This window comes from Diabrotica virgifera, chromosome 8 (assembly GCF_917563875.1).
Source record: "Diabrotica virgifera virgifera chromosome 8, PGI_DIABVI_V3a".
NCBI lineage: Eukaryota > Metazoa > Arthropoda > Insecta > Coleoptera > Chrysomelidae > Diabrotica > Diabrotica virgifera.
In genome coordinates, this window is record NC_065450.1 from 188208172 (window position 1) to 188218716 (window position 10545).

The following is a 10545-nucleotide window of genomic DNA, read 5'->3' on the forward strand; positions in this document are numbered from 1 at the left end:
GAGAAAGAGGACAAAAATAAAAAGGTGATGGTTTGAAAATTATGATAGTATTGTTTATATCTTTACCGTAAACTCCGGTCAACTTTGACCGGTGGAATATCAGGAACCACTCGTCAAAATTAAACTTTTTTTCTTTTAAAAGAAGCGTTCTGCCACTGTCTTTCGAATACCGTTTTCATAATTTAATTTAATTTAATATTTCCTGAAATATTCTATTTGTTTATAAACCAAAAATTTTTTTATAATTTTAAAATATTCCTGAGGCCGCTTAAATAGTCCAATTTCAATTCTGTAAAGTACATTAGATAGGTATAGTGTCTTTTTATGAAAAAATCATGGTTATTCTTATGCATCGTAATTATTGTCGTTATTATAGCGACCGTAAATTTTTAATTAACATTTTAATTGTTGCTAAACTGTTCATTCAATTTCTATAGACTTCTGGAATTATACTATATGTGGAAAGGGCTTTTACGTTACCAAGTTATTTAATTATTAATTAACAACTACTTATCTAAAAGTTTAGTTGAAAATTAAAGATTTTGTTGGAAAAACCCGCTTTTTCCGGGGAAAGTTTTCGTCGAAGTAAATCGGAGAAAACATGTGTCTATGCAGAATTTAATTGCGGTGAATTTTTATTTGGGTGTTTTTGGTCTAAAGTTAAAATCTTTGGAGTTATAGAGCAAAAATTGAAAAAAAACACGATTTTCGGGCGCCATTTTGTTTATAAAGAAAGTAGCACACTATCTGCGGACTTTGCATATCTATATTATTAATACATACAATAATAAGATTCGATTCCAGCAATAAAATTGCTGGTAAATAACTTTTCCTTGTATTTTGCTAATTAGCCCAGAGTAGTATGGCAGGCAGCTTGACAAGAGAGGAACGCTTCAGTCTAACCCAAATTGTGGAAGAAAGTGGACGAACATGATATCGTTAAGCGATAGAAAATTTTTCAAGTTGTCTTAAGCTAAGCGTATGTTTTTATACAGTCAACACCGAAGCCTTCGTAAAAACTTAATTTTGCTAATTTTTTTAATATGTTTTTCTTTTAAGTATGCGCTATATAAAGTTTTTTGACACCCTATGAATAAAGCAGAATTATTTTTAATATTTGTAGAAAGTAGATTTAAAAATGTATGAAATCATCAACACCGAAGCCATCAACTCCGAAGCCCAGTCGTGCCTCGGAGTTGTTGAAAGTGTGTGAGTGGTCATTCTTAAACTAAAAAAATACAATTTAAATTTAGTCTGATATAGGAAAAGGGTTACTGGGTAAGCTCTCAAGATGTTTCGGTCGGTTTGGTAATATTATCTTCTTTTTATAGAAAATGGCTCGTATACACTGGAGTACGACAGAAAAATGAAGGCGAAAACCCCCAAAATCGTTAAATAAAGATTTTATGAAAGAAAGTAATATTTTATGCAGCTATGCTTATTTCTGTAAGAATATACCATTTTGGGTAGTCTTCTCTAATATTGATAAAAGAGACATCTGTCTATGTATGCACATTATGTGAAAACATGGAGCTCATGTGTGGAAGCGGATAACAAATCATTATGTTGCGCAGAAAAGACAGAAGAATGTATAGAAAGGAAATGTCAAGATTGTGTTCAAAAGTAGATTAGATTTTTAAAGTTTAATGGAGAATACACGGCTACACATTGGAAAGTTTTGTCAACACGAAGGCTGGTCTAAATCAACTCCGACGCAATTGATATTTTACCTATTTTTCATGTTTTTTTGTAGTAGTTCATATCAAAATGGAAGTGTTTTGTATAGTTTTATTACATACCAATTTTTATTTAATTGTTACGATCATAAATTTCAATTAAAAGAGAATTACGTCAACACCGTGGACACTTAGTCAACTCCGAAGTCACATTTCCGTTTTTCGGAAAATATTTAAGAATGATCTCTGCTGGTATCATAGGTAAGTTGAATAGCTCATTTTATAAAAAATATTTAAAAATGAACTAATTCTAAACCATGTTTTAAATTAAATTTCTCTACCTCGAAATTGCCGTCTATTTTGGCGAATCACCCTTTTATACAACGGACTTTCGGCTTTAACGGACATCTCGTCCCCCCAATTAGTCCGTAATATCGATGTTTTACTGTATTTTCTTCTTTAAGTGCCGCCTCCTAATCGAAGGTTGAATATCATCATCACTATCTTTACTCTACCGCTGTTCTGAAGAGTTCTAGTTCTATGGAACTGGATTTAAACCAGTCCCTTAAATTCTTCAAACATGGCACCCTCCTTCTTCCAATACTCCTTCCACCTCTTATCTTTTCCTGTATTATCAGCCTTAGCATTTCATATTGCTGTCCCCTCATTACGTGTCCCAGATATTGTAACTTTCTTATTTTTATTGTGTTTCTTATTTCGCCTTATTTGGCAATTTCTCGCAATACTTCTGTGTTCGTTTTCTGAAAATCGTTTGTTTGATCATTTTTCTCTGAAATCCAGGTTCCTGGGTATTTGTATTTATCAACCCTTTCGATCGGTACATTTCCCAAATGTATGCTTGTTTGTATATGTTTGTTTTCTTAGTTATCATCACGTATTTGGTCTTTTTTATACAGTGGAACCCGCTTATTAGAGTACCGGTTATAGGAATATCCCGGTTTATGGAATATAAATTCGAGGTCCCGAAACGTTTCCATTTACTTCTTAATAAATTTATCTCTTTATTAGAATACGTATTAATAAAACAATACCGCTTAGTAGAATAGTTATTTTTCAGATCAACGAATAAATTTTTACCTACAATTTCGAATTTGCTAAAAATTTAAATTATGTCCTGTATTATGGTTTCTTACCAAGAGCTTCGAAGGCCTGTAGTCTGTTTTATTTATATTATTTGGGTTTGTCAGATAGGTAATAAATATTTTACTGCGTGAGTACCAATTCAATCGTTTACCGGGTCGTAAAATAATTTCTTTTGTCTACAAACAATACATATTGCCATTCACTTGCCTGTTATAAAATTTTTAAGAAACAGTTCGCCCATCCTAATCGCTTGTAAAGTTATAAAACGTTTTCGGGATGGCCAAACCATTGTAAATTTTTCTAATTTTTATAATTCAGAACAACAAAAGTGACTAGAATTTTATGTAACAAAAAATCAAGCTACCATTTCCGATTATTTTTCAAGACTAAATAATAGTGCAGTCACTGAAGGTGGATATGAGCTATTACCTCCGATTTCGTTGAACCTCCATCGATTTGCATGAAAATTGGTGAGTGGTTAGAGGATATCTCAAGGAACAAAGGTGACATGGTGCCAACTTGCGCTTTTACCCTGGGGTGGATGCCACCCCTCCTCGGGGGTGAAAATTATTTTATTAAAAAAACCCCACAATTCGATAGATCGATTTAAAATTTTATGCAAGTTCCCTATTACTTTAGAAATTCAAAAATAAACTGAATACAAAAAAGGGATTATATAAAAAGTATCAACTCAGATAGCGCAGGTAATGACAACTTGCCTTCGAACGGACCAATCACAGGGAAGCATCCTTGTAGGTCGCGCAGTAGACATCCATGTAAAACAAACTCATTTTATTTTCAAAAGCATCGATGTAAACCTCCTGGATGGTATCGCGCTAAATCTCCACCGCGACTTACCTGCTCTGTTCTCTTCCATTCACTACAATGTGTTTGTTTTACATGGATATCGACATCGACCGCGACCTCCACCTCCACCGCGACCCACTTGTTCTGCTCTTACCCTAAGATTCGCAGACGACACCGCTATTTTTGCAGACAGTCTAAAAGCACTGCAACTGCAACGATTAGTAAATAGATGACATTAAGTCAGTATAAAATATGGAATACAAATGAACGTTAAGAAAACCAAGTTCATGATAATTTCTAAGCAACATACAGTAGAAAGTATTATCGAGGGAAAACAAGTAGAAAGAGTGAATACCTACATATATTTGGGAACCTGGGTAAATGAAAACAATGACCAAGGTAAAAGAAATCAGGACACGCATTGAAATTATAAGACAAGTACCTATTTATAAAAATGAAAAAAATGATTGTTAATCAAGACCTTCCTTTGGAGCTGACGATAAGATCCTTAATATGCTGCGTGTTCTCGATTTTGTTGTATGGAATTGTTGTTATCTACTTAAACTAGATAATGTAAAGAAGTTGTAGGCATTTGAGATGTGGTGCTATAGAAGGATTTTGAAAATACCATGGATCCAACGCGTTACAAATGCAAAAGTGTTAAGAAGGCTACAAAAGGATTGCGAGGTCATAAAGAACATCAAAACAAGAAAGCTGGAATATTTAGGCTACATTACCAGAGGTGCGAAATATGATAAATTATAGTCCACGTAATGAAGCTTAAAATAGGACAAAACCTCGCAATTTTTACAGAATGAATCGAATAACTTGAAAATTTAAGAATAAGTAGTGGATAGTCCAAGGATCAAAATCTATATGATGCCGAAAGGCGCTTATACCATGGGGGTGGTTGTCACCCCATCGGGGGGGGGAGTAGGTGGAAATTTTTTATTATATTTTGACCGCAAAAGTTAGTAAAAACGTTCATTCTAAGCAAAAAACGTTCTATAAATTTTTTTGATAAAATTAATAGTTTTCGATTTATTCGCTATCGAAAGTGTTAATTTTATATCCAGAAAATCAATGTTTTTAATCAGTCTTCTGCTAATAACTCAAAAAGTTTTCGTTTTATCAAAACAACTTTACTTAACAAAAATGTACCTTTTCAAAAAATGAACAAAACTGTTCTTTTAAATTTCTTTAAGACCAATAGTAATCGAGCTATACTTTATTATATGTAAGCCCTTTTTCGTCAAATGCTAAATATTGTTTCAAAGTCAAAAGACGGGAAAACTATGCATTTTTTGAGGATAACTTGTTTAAACTAATTTAAAGTATTTAAAAAGATCTATCTCCAAAAATAAAAAAAATAGTCTCTAGCTCAAAAATTAAGTGACATAATAAAAAGAATGTCAGTCCCTATTTTTTTCAGCGAAAAAGTAATCGAAAACTTCCCCCTACTCACCACCCTGATTAAAATTAGTCATTGATCTTGTTTGGTCTTCTTTATTTTTGTATTATTAATAGGTTCTAGGCTTAGAATGATTAGTTTTTAGAGAAATGGAGTTAAAAGCGAATAACGAATTTTTGTATTTTGGTAAAAAATGCGCTGAGATACGAAAAATGTTTAAATATAAAATTGTAGCTTATTTAATTCCCAAAAAAGTGGTTTTTTCTGCGGCACAAATTGAGTGAGCTATTGATAATTAAAACTTGTAATAACATGCAAAAACCATCTTTACCAACCCTTTCAAAGTCACCTTTTTTTGCGACTGAGGATTTTAGAAGGATTTAATATTAACGGCCTTATAGAGCTTGTAAAAACTTATAAAATTCTTTTTTACCAAACTTTCTAGGATAAAAAATAAAAAAGTTACGGTTAAAAAATCAATATATTTTTTTGAAAAAAAAAAGGAGAAATCCAATTGCAAGCATAATAATGTAAGTTGGCGGTGTTTTTAGTCATTGGCCTTATTTATTCTTCTTTATTTATATATTATTAATAGATTCCAGAAGTTTGACTGCCAATGATTAGGAATGTTTTTATCGACTTTTGCGGTCAAAATATAATAAAAAATATCCACCCCCGAGGTGGGGTGGCAACCACCCCCATGGTAAAAGCGCCTTTCGGCATAATATAGATTTTGATCCTTGGACTATCCACTACTTATTCTCAAATTTTCAAGCAAATCGATCCATTCTGTAAAAATTGTGAGGTGAAAAGCTTCGGTTGCTGGGCTATTATGGCTCATAATGCAAGGTAAAATTAAGGGTAAAAGATCTATAGGAAGGAGAAGAATTTCCTGACTGAGAAACCTAAGAGAGTGAGTTTCAGCTCAATAGATCCTGTTAGAGCAGCTGACAATAAGCTACGGATAGCTGTGACTGTGACGATAGCCAACCTCCGACAGGAGAAGGAACTACAAGAAGACAGAAGACCAAACACTAGAGGAGATAAAGAGTAGTTAAGATGTCGTGACTTCTTTTTTAAAGTAACGATTATCGTGTCCCGGTGAATTCGTAACTATTTTAGTCCCCCATCCTAATTACAGGCCAACTGGCAACTCTGGCGCGCCGTAATTTTTCGATAACCCACTAACTACCGGTGAATTTGTAACTTTCATTTTTTAATTAATGTTGATAATCTAATACCGGTATTCCAGGTATCTACCTGTATAAATTACCCTCTTTGAAGGTGGTATAAAAGGTATTCATCATTTATGTATTGTCTCTTGGAAGAGATACTAGAGAAAATCCAAAGAAATTTTCTGAAAATGGCTGAAATTCTTGTAACAGATTTCGTAATGAGTGAACGTGGATGTAAGTTATTGGTGGTAAATAATTTTAAATTTCACTTAAAGAAAGTGCTAAAAAGTGGAAAACATTTATGGTACTGTTCTGCATCTGGTTGCAAGGCAACCTGTTATACTGACGGTAAGTTTTTTTTTAATATTTTGAGTAGTAACAAACACTTATGTTGGTTATCAACAATTTGATGTCAAAAATGCAATTTTTTGCTATTTTTTGTCTGCCAGTAAGAACCCTAATAACACAAAACATTCCATGAATGTTCCTAGAATGTACTCACAGGACATTCCAAACATTCCTGGAATGTCCCCAAATGCACACGAATGTCCCTGGAAAGTCCCTGGAATGTGCTGTGTCAGCATTTTAAATATTCTTAGAATGTTCTGTTGGAACATTCCATGAATGTCTACGAATGTTCTTTGGACATTCACAGTATATGTTTTAGACTGAATGTCTTGTTGGAACATTCCATGAATGTTCTTTGGACATTCACAGTATATTTTTTAGACTGAATGTCTTGTTGGGACATTCCATGAATGTTGGAACATTCCATGAATGTTCTTTGGACATTCACAGTATATTTTTTAGACTAAATGTCTTGTTGGAACATTCCATGAATGTCTACGAACGTTCTTTGAACATTCACAGTATATTTTTTAGACATTCTCTGAAATATATCGTCAGTGCTGTGACAATACCTCCTATATCTTTTTTCATGAGGTTTGCAGGAGACGAAAAACATTTTTTAAGGTCACCTCCTGTTTGCATACGTAAGTTCTGGCTTGTTTTGTAGTAAATAGATAGTTAAATTTACTGCAAAACAAGTCAAAAAATATATGAAAACAGGAGGTGGCCCAAACAAGTTTTTAGTCTATCTTACAAATCTCATGAAAAAACAGATAGGAGGTATTGTCACATCACTGACGATATGTGGCCATACCAAATAATGCATCCTTGATAAATATAAACATTTTTATTGCAAAAAATCTTTTCATACATTTTTTTAATGTAATTTACTGATATTCCTATAAAAAAATGTGTCACATTTGCTTTGTAAACCTTTCTTTTGCCTTTCATAGCCACATATTCCATTTCCTTCCTGGTTTTTTGTAGACCACTTCTCTCAGCTGATTCTAAAAGAAAATAAAATAAATGGTAATTTTTCTATCCTTTACAATTAACAATCAGAAGAAATATTTACAGGTAATAATATGCATATAATAATAATAATAAAATAAATAATAAATTAAATAATATTTAAATAAATAATAAATAATATTTAATAAAGAAAATAATAAAACATTTTGTATTTTGACAACGACGTCCGATGTGGAAGTAGAAACCATAATAAAGTTATTTTTTCAAGTAAATTCTCGCTTATTTCCCCATTAAAATAGTTATCATAATTACAAAAATGCCACAAAGAAATAGCTTTTTCACAAACTAATAAGTATTTTGTTTTATTATATTTATTGTTTTTATTATTTACTTTAACTTAAGATTATAACTTAATTCTTGTTTTCTATTTCTGATGTTTTTATTTATTTGCATTCAATATTAATCTGTTTTCTTGTATAATCTACTTCGCAATAATTATGTGATATATTGGACTTAAAATGAATTCAAAAAATTTTTGTAATTGGGCAACAATGTCAACTTAGATCTCTGATGTAGATAATGAAGAACAACGGTATCTACAGTTGGAAAAATGAAAGAATAGGGCTTTTCATCAATTGTCATTTGTTTCGAGCTTCTGTCATGTGTCACATAATATTAATATATCTACGTCATATGTCTTTGGTTTGTATCTATTATTGTATATACCAATAACGTATGTCGTAGATATATTAATATTATGTGACACATGACAAAAGCTTGAAACAAATGACTGTGAATGAAAAGCCCTATACCCATGAACGATCACATCAATCACTTATTTTGTATTTGCTATCTTTTTCTATTTTAGAACAAATAGAAAATGATATAAAAACATTAAAAATAAAAAACTGGAGAAAAAAAGCACGAAACAGATCAGAGTGGAGAAGAATCCTGGAACAGGCCAAGACCCAGAAAGGGCTGTCGAGCCAATGATGATGATGATCTTTTTCTATAGGTAACAAACGTTTGTGATTTATAGAAAAAGACAGCAAATAGGGCTTTTCATCAACTGTCATTTGTTTCGAGCTTCTGTCATGTGTCACATAATATTAATATATCTACGTCATATGTCTTTGGTTTGTATCATTGGTATATGCCAATAACTTATGACGTAGATATAGTAATATTGTGTGACACATGACAGAAGCTCGAAACAAATGACTGTGAATGAAAAGCCCTATACAAAATAAGTGATTGATGTGATCGTTCATGGTTATAGGGTTTTTCATTCAGTCATTTGTTTCGAGCTTCTGTCGTGTGTCACATAATATTAATATATCTACGTCATATGTTATTGATATAATCAATGATACAAACCAAAGATGTATGACGTAGATATATTAATATATGTGACACATGACAGAAGCTCGAAACAAATGACAATGAACAAAGCCCTATATTGCTTTTCATCGATTGTCATTTGTTTCGAGCTTCTGTCATATGTTATATAATCTGTGTATAATATTAATATAACACGGATTATACGACATATGACAGTAGCTCGAAACAAATGACTGTAAATGAAAAGCCCTATTCTTTAATTTTTCCAACTGTATATTATTAATTGGGTTAAGCATATTACCTGTGTGATATAAGCTATTGGAACAGCACAGTCTCTCAAACGGTTGAAAGTGAAGTTCTGTCAATATCTTTTTCTAAAAAATGTTTTGAACATACTGCTCTATTAACAAATCTGATCAATACTTCATGCCTTCTTCGCAGGATCTTCTGGAAAGCTAAAAATACAAAATATATGCATTACTGAGCATTATTAACAAATTTTAGTTTTAAATAAAAAATATGATTAATGAACTCACAAAATATTATAAAAAGCAGCTTAGAAATTGTTTATTAGTATAGTCGTTTCCCTAGCCACAACTGGCTAGTGATTTTAGTAGGTAATTTTTTTGTTTTTGGCCATTTTTGCCAAAATTACTAACTATTTAGTTATTTTTTTGCCAATTTTACCAAATTGTCAAAATTATTTACTAAAATCACTAGCCAGTTGTGTCTGAGACTAAGTTTAGCGAACCGACTGTACTATTCATACTGTGTATTCATTAGTTGGTACTATTATAGTGTGTGGTCTACCATCCTGTTTATAAACGCATACATTAGCAAAAACGCAAAAAAAATTTTAATTTTACAAATAATCCGTTTGTTATTATCTCTATTTATTTACTATTTTAGTTAGGAATAAGCAAGTTTGTGGCTTATTCGCAATTATTAAAATAATAAATGGATATTTTCTGAAATAGGGGCATGCCTTTGTTTACATATTTGCATATACTAACCTTTGAAACATTATTCCTGCAGATTTTTTATCTACATTGCTTCTGCTACTCCAACTGATTTTATGCACTATATTAATAATACTATTAAAGTTATTATAAAAGTATCCGAATTAAAAAATATTCTTAAAAAGCACAAATAAAAACAAACAACGATCACGCACGGCAAGGTGGCCATGTGGCTAAGGCCAAGATGCATGTCAAGATGGCCGAAGCACCGAAGTCTGAAGTGAGGTCATTGGTCGTTTTTAGTCACGTGATGCCCTCTCTAAGCACCATGCACAAATACATGCGCCGTGAATTTAAAAATGAACATATAGGAACATTGGTAGTATGTTCACAGAATGTCTTATGGTAACATTCCACGAATAATTTAATCAGATGTTCACCGAATGTTCCCTAAATGTCCAGGACATTCAAATATTGATAGAACTTTGGTAGTACATTCCTGGAATGTTGTGTGTTGTTAGGGAAGAAAAGCATTTAAAACAAAATTTAAGATAACCGCATTATAGTGCATGTAAAACAATTTAAACAAGGTTTTATAAATCTTACTATACTTAATTGTTGCTTATAAAACTATAAATTAAGTCAGTTAAACGTTAATAACTTATGTAAAAATAAAACTTCTATCTCGATATTACGTGAAATAGCCCAAAGAAATGAGTAAAATACACGGTTTTTATGACACTCAGTCTAGT

The 10545-nt window shown here is 31.9% G+C and overlaps 1 long non-coding RNA gene across 2 annotated transcripts; it reads right to left on the reverse strand.

Moving 5' to 3' along the window:
• Positions 1-6657: 6657 nt before the first annotated feature.
• On the reverse strand, positions 6658-10019 carry LOC126889773 (uncharacterized). 2 transcript variants are annotated; one of them, XR_007700172.1, is made up of 3 exons: positions 9371-10019; positions 9136-9289; positions 6658-7528 (listed from the first exon to the last, which is right to left on the reverse strand). It is a non-coding gene; the product is annotated as an uncharacterized LOC126889773 (long non-coding RNA). The 2 variants fall into 2 exon arrangements; XR_007700171.1 differs by having other exon boundaries at positions 6661-7528; positions 9848-10019.
• Positions 10020-10545: the final 526 nt, after the last annotated feature.